The sequence below is a fragment of the Octopus bimaculoides genome, chromosome 2 (assembly GCF_001194135.2).
Source record: "Octopus bimaculoides isolate UCB-OBI-ISO-001 chromosome 2, ASM119413v2, whole genome shotgun sequence".
In the NCBI taxonomy this organism is placed as follows: domain Eukaryota; kingdom Metazoa; phylum Mollusca; class Cephalopoda; order Octopoda; family Octopodidae; genus Octopus; species Octopus bimaculoides.
Window position 1 is genome coordinate 82,015,773 of NC_068982.1, and position 8,365 is coordinate 82,024,137.

The window sequence follows — 8,365 nt, forward strand, 5'->3', positions numbered from 1 at the left end:
GAGAGAGAGAGAGAGAGAGAGAGAGAGGCGGAGAAGAAAAGCTATTTTAAATGTATATTGATTGATTCATTTCCACAGAAGTATTTTCATTGGTGATATTTCTTCGAGCTGGGATCGTAGAGAAGTTCTGAAAATTATTTATATAAAGAAAGACAGCCATATGCTTTGAGAATGATGGAAAGAAATTTCGGTACTGCGCCTGAAAATGCCTGAAAAATAATACATAGCCTATTTGTTTACTACGAAAGATATCAAAATAAGTTTATTGCTATATTTACCTGATCTACGATAACAATACGCTATTGTTTTTCGATGTAAACAAAAGCGAAAACGAAGCTTACCTGAAGATTTCGCTTTTTGATAACTTTCACAAATCAAACAAAAACTGCATACATACATTTGTTCAAGTATTATTCTAAGAAAGCAAATGTGACCACGTAATTGGAAACTTGAAGTTTATCGTTGGAATTTTTCGAATTTTTTTTTAACACGTGTGACTGACGAAAATTTTAAATATAATACTTAAAGCTTGTGTATTTATCCAGTCTGTGAATACAGAGGAAGGGAAGGAGGAAACGAGACAGTACAAGGTCCAACATACAACAATAGTAGTAGCAGTGACAGCAGCAGCAGCAGTAACAGTGACAAAAGCAGCAGCCGCCACAGTGATAGCTGCCGCAGCAGTATTAGTAGTGACAGAGTAACAACATCAATGAAAGAGACTACAACGGCAGTAGCAATAGCAACAACAATGATAGCATAAGTGACAATAACAAAACCAATACCAACAATACCGACAAGAACAACAATAACAACGGCAGCTGCAGCAACAACAACGAGAACATTACCAACAAGAAAAACACATTCGCGGCAGCAGCGAAGAGCAAGGAACGCATTACCGTAGACCTCACAAACAGGGACCAAACGCTAACACAAGCATGGAAACTGATAAAACAAGAGAAGACGTGGGCCAGTCTCCCTGTCCGTCAGAGGCAATTGAAGCAGTGGGGAGAAGAACGGTGCTTTTCAAATGCAACTCAGCAGACAAAAAAAAAGAGCGGTTTTAATAGTCCAAGTTAGACACTGAGGCGGCGCTGAGGTGCATAAGAAATGACATCGAATACATAGCGAGGGGCAAACAATACGGCACCATTTCAGTGCTGTTTAAGTCAGAAGCTCTCTCTATGAAACATTCAATGACCTCTGCAAAACCAGCGAAGTCTTTATGTACCCCTCCCACATGGGGAAACGTACAGCATGTGTCCGCATTCCTAGGATCCCACTAGGACTAGATATGCGGCTGCTTCTGGGATGCGTAATCGTGGAGGGGACAGATACTGTCCTGATAGAGGCGACAAGAACTGCCAGGGAGGACTGGTCCGGAGTTGACCTCGAGATACTGCTCCAGATTAGACCCGTAAACATTAAAAAAATCCATTGTCTCCAAAACGGAACAATGATACATATTATAACTGAGGGCAAAAGGCCGCATTGTTTCGCGTGTGGAGAAACGACTCACTTGCGAGCTCACTGCCCCACAATTGGTAAAAAGTGCAAGGAGTCAAAGGCCTCCACTGCTGCCTACACCGAGACGAGGACCACAAACAACACCAGCATCGGCAAAACCACCAGCAACAGCACTACCCTAAGGGAAACACCACCCTAAGGGGAAAGCTCTCACACCAAACAAAAAATACACACATAGACAAGATTATAAACATACACGCAGACAAGGACACACAGCAAAAGACCTTTATCTTCCAGTAGTAGAGATGAAGGAAAACCAAAAGGTAAAAAAAAAAAAAAGTACGAAAGAAAAACTCCACAAAGCATAACATCCACAAAAACAATACCGACACCACCCACGCAAAAATCGCCCCCAAGACACGAACACCAACACAGCCAACACCATCATTATCACCGGAATCCCCCAAACGCAATCAACCTAAGCAAGAACAAACACTCACACAAATATCTAAAACTGCAGCTACCACACTCACAGCACACACAGACACAACAGAAACAACAAGACCATCGCCACTACAGTCAAGCAAATAAATTAAACAACACCAACACTAAACACCCAACTTCGTACTCATCAAAAGGGATAACGAGGAACAGATGGCCCTCGTAACACAAAACATTGAATTCCAAATTATGCGAGTGATATTCGAATCGAACACATTTCGAGTACCAGAAGATTTACTTCTAGTGCGAATGTCGCTCGATTCCTACACAAAAATTCGGGAGAGCTTTCAGGAGGACGTGGGAATCCCCAAACGTGAGACCCATATCGAGGTTCTTAAAGGGGTTCCCCAAAAAGACCCCACCAATTATGGAAGTAGAACCACCCGACCTTCACAAGACACCGGGAGGTAAGTAAACCTTTCTCTTCTCTCTTTAGCTTACCAACATGACTATACTAAAAGTAAGATTTATAGATGTTCGAGGCCAAGAGTCGCCATGGAAGCAGGGGTGCCTGCTCTACGAGATCAGGTTCTAGAACTGGATATAATTGCTGTCAATAAGACTAGGATTTCCTGTACATGTGCACTGGCCCCCGTGTTCGACGACTATCAGATCTTTACATCTGTTAGTCGGCCGGGAATGGGAGGTGGAGTGGCAGTGCTGTTTAGGAAAGAACAGGATCTGGAGGTAAAGTCGATCTTCTGGGACCCGGACGGGAAGTTGGTGGTCCTGGACGTGATCAATAGTGAAGGTAGTGTCTTTAGACTAGTGGCCGTCTACGCTCCTACCGGAACCAAACGGCTGGATTTCTTTAGGCGTCTGGAAGCCTATCTAGGTACGTCTCGCCATTTACTGTTAGTAGGACACTGGAACAGAATCTTAAATCAACGCTGGGAATGTGTGGGAGTAGCTGATAAAAGAGGTGGGTGCAAAAGCCTCAAACACCTGATCAGCCAGTTCCATCTGTCTGACAAGTACCGAAGAGATTTCCCTCACGCACCAGGACCAACCGCTTAGGGTCATCTAGATCGTGGATGGATAGGATTTTCACTTGGAAAATAGATAGTAATAGTGTAGGATGTCCACTTTTTAAAACAGTCGCCTATTTAGAATATAAGTTTGTAATCTGTACGATCGACCAAGATAAGACGCGTAGATTAGGACCCCAGTACTGGAAGCTGAACATGTCGTTTCCAGCACGTAAGGCTTACAGGGACAGGGTCAACAATTTAGTTAAGCAGAAGTTGACAGGGGGTGAGTCCGTCAACAACAGGTGGTGGGCGGCTCCCAAAAGAGATTAGAGTAATATTGATAGAGTTTAGCAAAGAAATAGTTAGAAAAATAGAAAGGAGGAGGGATTAGTAGCTAAACTAGATGAGGCTATTTGTAGTGGCATTGCAACCAACGTGATAGCAGCGAGAATGGCATTAGACCAGCTCTTCAATGCGAAACATGGCGGTTGCCTTGCCAGAGCTAAGGCGCGTGCTCTAAGAAATGAGGGGATCAAATCTGTTCAATGGGTCCACGTAGCGGAGGCGCAACGTGGTAGCAAAACCACAATTCGGTCTTTGACAGACCGAGACGGACACGAGCTGAGCGAATCCAGGAAGAAGTGTGAGGCCTTTCGCCAGGACTTTGCTCGGTTGCTCGAAGAGAGAAGTGGAGCGGAGATGGTGGCGGACTTCAGTCCCTACTTCGACAGCTTGCCACATCTATCGACGGCCGACGCTGAGAGCTGTGAAGGGCAGATAACTTTAGCCGAAATTCAGGATGCCCTTATCGGCTGCACGAGGCGCAAGTCACCCAGTTTAGATGGTCGGCCCTATGTACTTTACGTGAATACGTCAGACTTGTTCTCCGATCTCCTTGAAGCGTTCTACTGCAACTGGCAGCAGAATGGGAGTATTCTCTGTTCTATGAGCCAGATCGTAGTGACACTGATGAGGAAAGACGAAAGCAAGAACACATTAGGCAACTTCAGGCCCATAACTTTGCTTAACACAGAGTTTAAGATTTTGGCCAAGGTATTAGCAAAGAGGTTGGCACTTGTCGAGGATCTGGCTGGGGAGGGGCAAACCTGCGCAAATCTAACTAGGTCCATACACGACAACCTCCACCTCATGCGATACATCAGAGAAATGATAGGGTGTAAACTTGGCTTTGGTGGGGCACTGATCAACTTAGATCAATCGAAATCATTCGATAGGGTCGACCATCGGTATCTAGAGGCTGTCCTCGAAGCAGCTGGCTTCGGCTTCGTCTTCAGACGTTGGATTGCTGCAAAGCACAGCGGCATCTGCTCGATGGTCAAAGTTAATTGTCACCTCCCAGAACCGTTTCAGATCTCCCGATCGGTCCGTCAAGGATGCCCTCTCTTCTCCCTTCAGTACGTATTGACTCTTGATCCTTTACTACGGAAGCTGGAGCTGCTGCTGGGCATCCCGCTCGAACCGGGACGCAGAAGGGTTGTGTCGACGTATGCGGACATCACTGTGATGGTGTCGGAAACCTCAGAAATCGAGGTGATCGACACATCATTGGAGGAATAGGAAAAGTTGACAGGAGTAAAACTTAACCCGGAAAAGTCATGAGGTGAGGCTGCGGTATCTCCTGGTATTCTGCCTAAACGGTGAATAGATGTGGTTGCCCTTTATCAAACAGACCTTTTCACAGCTCGTCTGCTTGACTGTGCTGCAAAATATTCACCTTATTTTGAAATTGTATGGATAATACCATACTTAATTCTGGTGCCTAAACTTAAGTACCATATTCACCTTGAATCTAAATTTATATATATATATATAGATAGATAGATAGATAGATAGATAGATAGATAGAGACATCTACATACATATATACGCACACACACACATATGTACACGTGCGCACGTACACACAAACACACACACACACACACATACACACAAACACACACCACGACGACCACCACCACCAGTACAAACAAATATCGAGTGTGAGTGTATTTGTGCTATTGCGGGTGCGCGTCTTGTCTATGATATTGCAATGTCGTAAAGAAGTGAAAAAAAAAAGTAACATGTCGTGACGTAGAGATGGAGAAAGAAATTTCGATTGATTGGCGGACTAACATTCACTGATATGTGACTGAAATTATTGTGATCAATAACAGGGCTGGAGGCGATAGAGACGGACACAGTGTAAGTAACAAGGAGGTGAAGGAGGGGTAACAGAAAGAGATAAAGAGAGAGAGATAGTAGGGGAGAGGGATAAAGAAAGAGTGGTGTGTCTGTAAAGGGAGGTAAGAGGTCAACTGCAACTAACAGCACCTTTGTTCCTCTTCTTTGATGTCATGTGACCCAACTAGCCTGCATGGCAAGTTGCTGGTCGGTTTGGCGGGAATGGTTCCTTTTCTCAACTTGTTATGGCTATATGTTGTTTGTGAACGTTGTGGTGGTGGTGGTAGTGAAGGAGGCTTTGGTGATGGCGGGTTTAAAAGGGATCTGTAAGAAGGATCTTGTTGTGACATTGATAGTAGTAGTAGTAGTAGTAGTAGTAGTAGTAGTAGTAGTAGTAGTAGCAGCAGCAGCAGCAATTATTGTTGTAATGGCGATGGTGGTGCAGGTGATGATGATATTAAAAGAGTTGACATAAAAGATGCTACTCGTTGTAGAAGCAGTAGTAAAACAACTGATTTTGTGAGTCCTGTAGTACTGGTACTGGTACTGACGTTACTGGTGTTACTTTTGTTGTTGTTGTTGTCGTCGTCGTTGTTGTTTAGCACTAGACCAAGTTTCGTCTAACACCCCTATGACCAATGACATTCCGATCATGACCATCTCAGTCTTATTTTTAAACATAGTGAATCTATATCTAGACTTAAAAGCAGCTCTCTGAACGTTAAATGTGTCGATAATAGTCATTTAGAGTACATAATATAATGTAATATAATGTAATATAACATAACAATATGATGTAAAATAATATTTCTTTAGAGGCAGTGACCACTCCTTTTCGAACCCCAAAAATGTAATTAAAATATTCACAATTAGTTTTCGTTTAAATCGGTGCTTTTCAACTGGAGTTCGTATGACCGTCGGGGGGTCCAAACAAGATTTTGTTGTTAAAATTTATGAGCAATGAATTGGTCTCTTTTTTACAATGCACCAAATATTTTAACAAGTATTTTTTAAATACAATTCCTTATACTTACTTATAGAAATATTAAAGAATCCCTTAAACATGAGATGGTTATGAGTGCCCACCTGAGTAAAATAGGAATCAAAGGTAAAAAAAAAATGATCGAGAACCACTGGTTTAAATATTTTCCTTCTGCCTGTCTGTTTCTCTCTCTTTCTCTCCCCCCTCTTTCTCTCTCTTTCTCCCCCCCTTCTCTCTCTCTCTCTCTCAACTCTGCGATAGATTTGGTTTGGCAAAAACAGAAAAGGTAACAGAACGGAACTTTTCCTAACACCTAGCCAATGAAATAAAAGAGTTCATTAGAATAACAGGCATAAAAGCAAGCAGACCGTTCCCTCAGCTTATTTTTTATTTACACAAATTTAATAAATACATACATGAAGAATCTATTCGCTTTCTGTTTTTTAAGCAATCTTTGTCAATTGATCAAAGCAGATTTTGATTACACTAAACCATCCTGATGAGGTTTTAAAAAAACGTTCCCATAGTTAGAGACAAAAATGAAACTTCAGACTTTCTTTCATTTAAATATGTTAAATGTTAATTTCCTGAAATGATCTGCTTTTTGTTATGAAAGTCACAGTTATCATTAAGTTTTTGTTCTATTTCTGGAATAGAATTTCAAATAATTCAAAATGTTTTTGTGCAAGGGTGGGTTTATATAACCTTGAGAATTTTAAGTCAGATTAGTGACCAATGGAACCAAGGGAACATTGTACAGACTGATGTTTACACACGTAGACAAAAGGACGGAAAAGACCATTGGAAGCACAGCAGCAGAGTTTGGATGTAGGGAAGCCTACTACACGCGGTTGATCAAACATTGTTATTATTAGTAATACTACAAAAGACAGCCTCACGCAATAGTAGTTGTAGGGAGCTGTACCACTGAGAAATACTCTATGATTTCGAGTGACCTGCTCGAAATATACAGAATTAGGCTGTGACATTTGGTTCCTAAACAAAGGGAGGCAGAAGGACATACATGCATACATGCATACACACATACATACATAAAGACAGACAGACAGGCTGGCTGGCAGATGGTAAAAAGATTTTTGGAAACATTAATGGCACCACACCAGAATTCCTCTATACTCACTCCATGTCATCTGCCTACAACACACCTTTATTGAACGAATTTCTATCAATACACACACATAGAAAGAGATGGCGTTTCTAGGCATACTTGTGTGGTTCTTCATACATATACGTAGACATATACTCAATCGAATGAATGTGTGCGTCATGTTATGAGGGTATATACATGTACGACACAGGCGTATATATATACGCAGACAAACATCTGTGCGTATGTGTGTGAAAATGTTCGTGTATGTATGTGTCCATGTATGTATGTGTATTTGTATAAAAACCAGAAATAAACGGACGAAAAAATAAATGTACCAAAATACAAATCAACAAATATTTGAATCGTAACAAAACAACAAAAATATCGCTCGCAGCAACAACAACAACAGCAGCAACAGAAGCAGCAGCAGCAGCAGTAGCAGCAGCAGCAGCAGCAGCAACAACAACAGCAGCAACAACGACAATGCAACAAAAGCGAATGAGTAAAATAAAACAAGAAAGGCGCGCTGATGCCGAGAAGAGGGAAAAAACCCCGCCTGAAATACGTATATGAATGTGTGAATATATGTACGTTAGTATATGTGTATGTGAGTATATACGTATATGCTTACAGATATATGTATCTTTATGTAATGTGTGCGTGTGTGTGTGTGTATGTGTGTGCGTGCGTGTGTGTGTGTGTGTGTGTGTGTGTGTGTGTGTGTGTGTGTGTGTGTTTGAATCATTTAAAACATGTCCAGCTCGATGGCAGAATCATAGTATTGATTTTTTTTTCATGCAGTGGAAGAAATATAACAATGAAATAGAAATTTCGTAAACACAACTACACCCAAAAATTACACCCCACCTCCGCTTACACACACGTACGTGCACGCGCGTGTGTACACACACACACACACACACACACACACACACACACACACACACACACACACGCATACACATACATGTACATACAAATACATACATATACATACATATACATATAAATATACATACATATACATATATATATTTAAATAGATATATGTATATATATATACATACACGCATATATATTCATATATATATATATGTAGATATATACATATATATAAACATGAAATAGATCCATATATATGTATATATA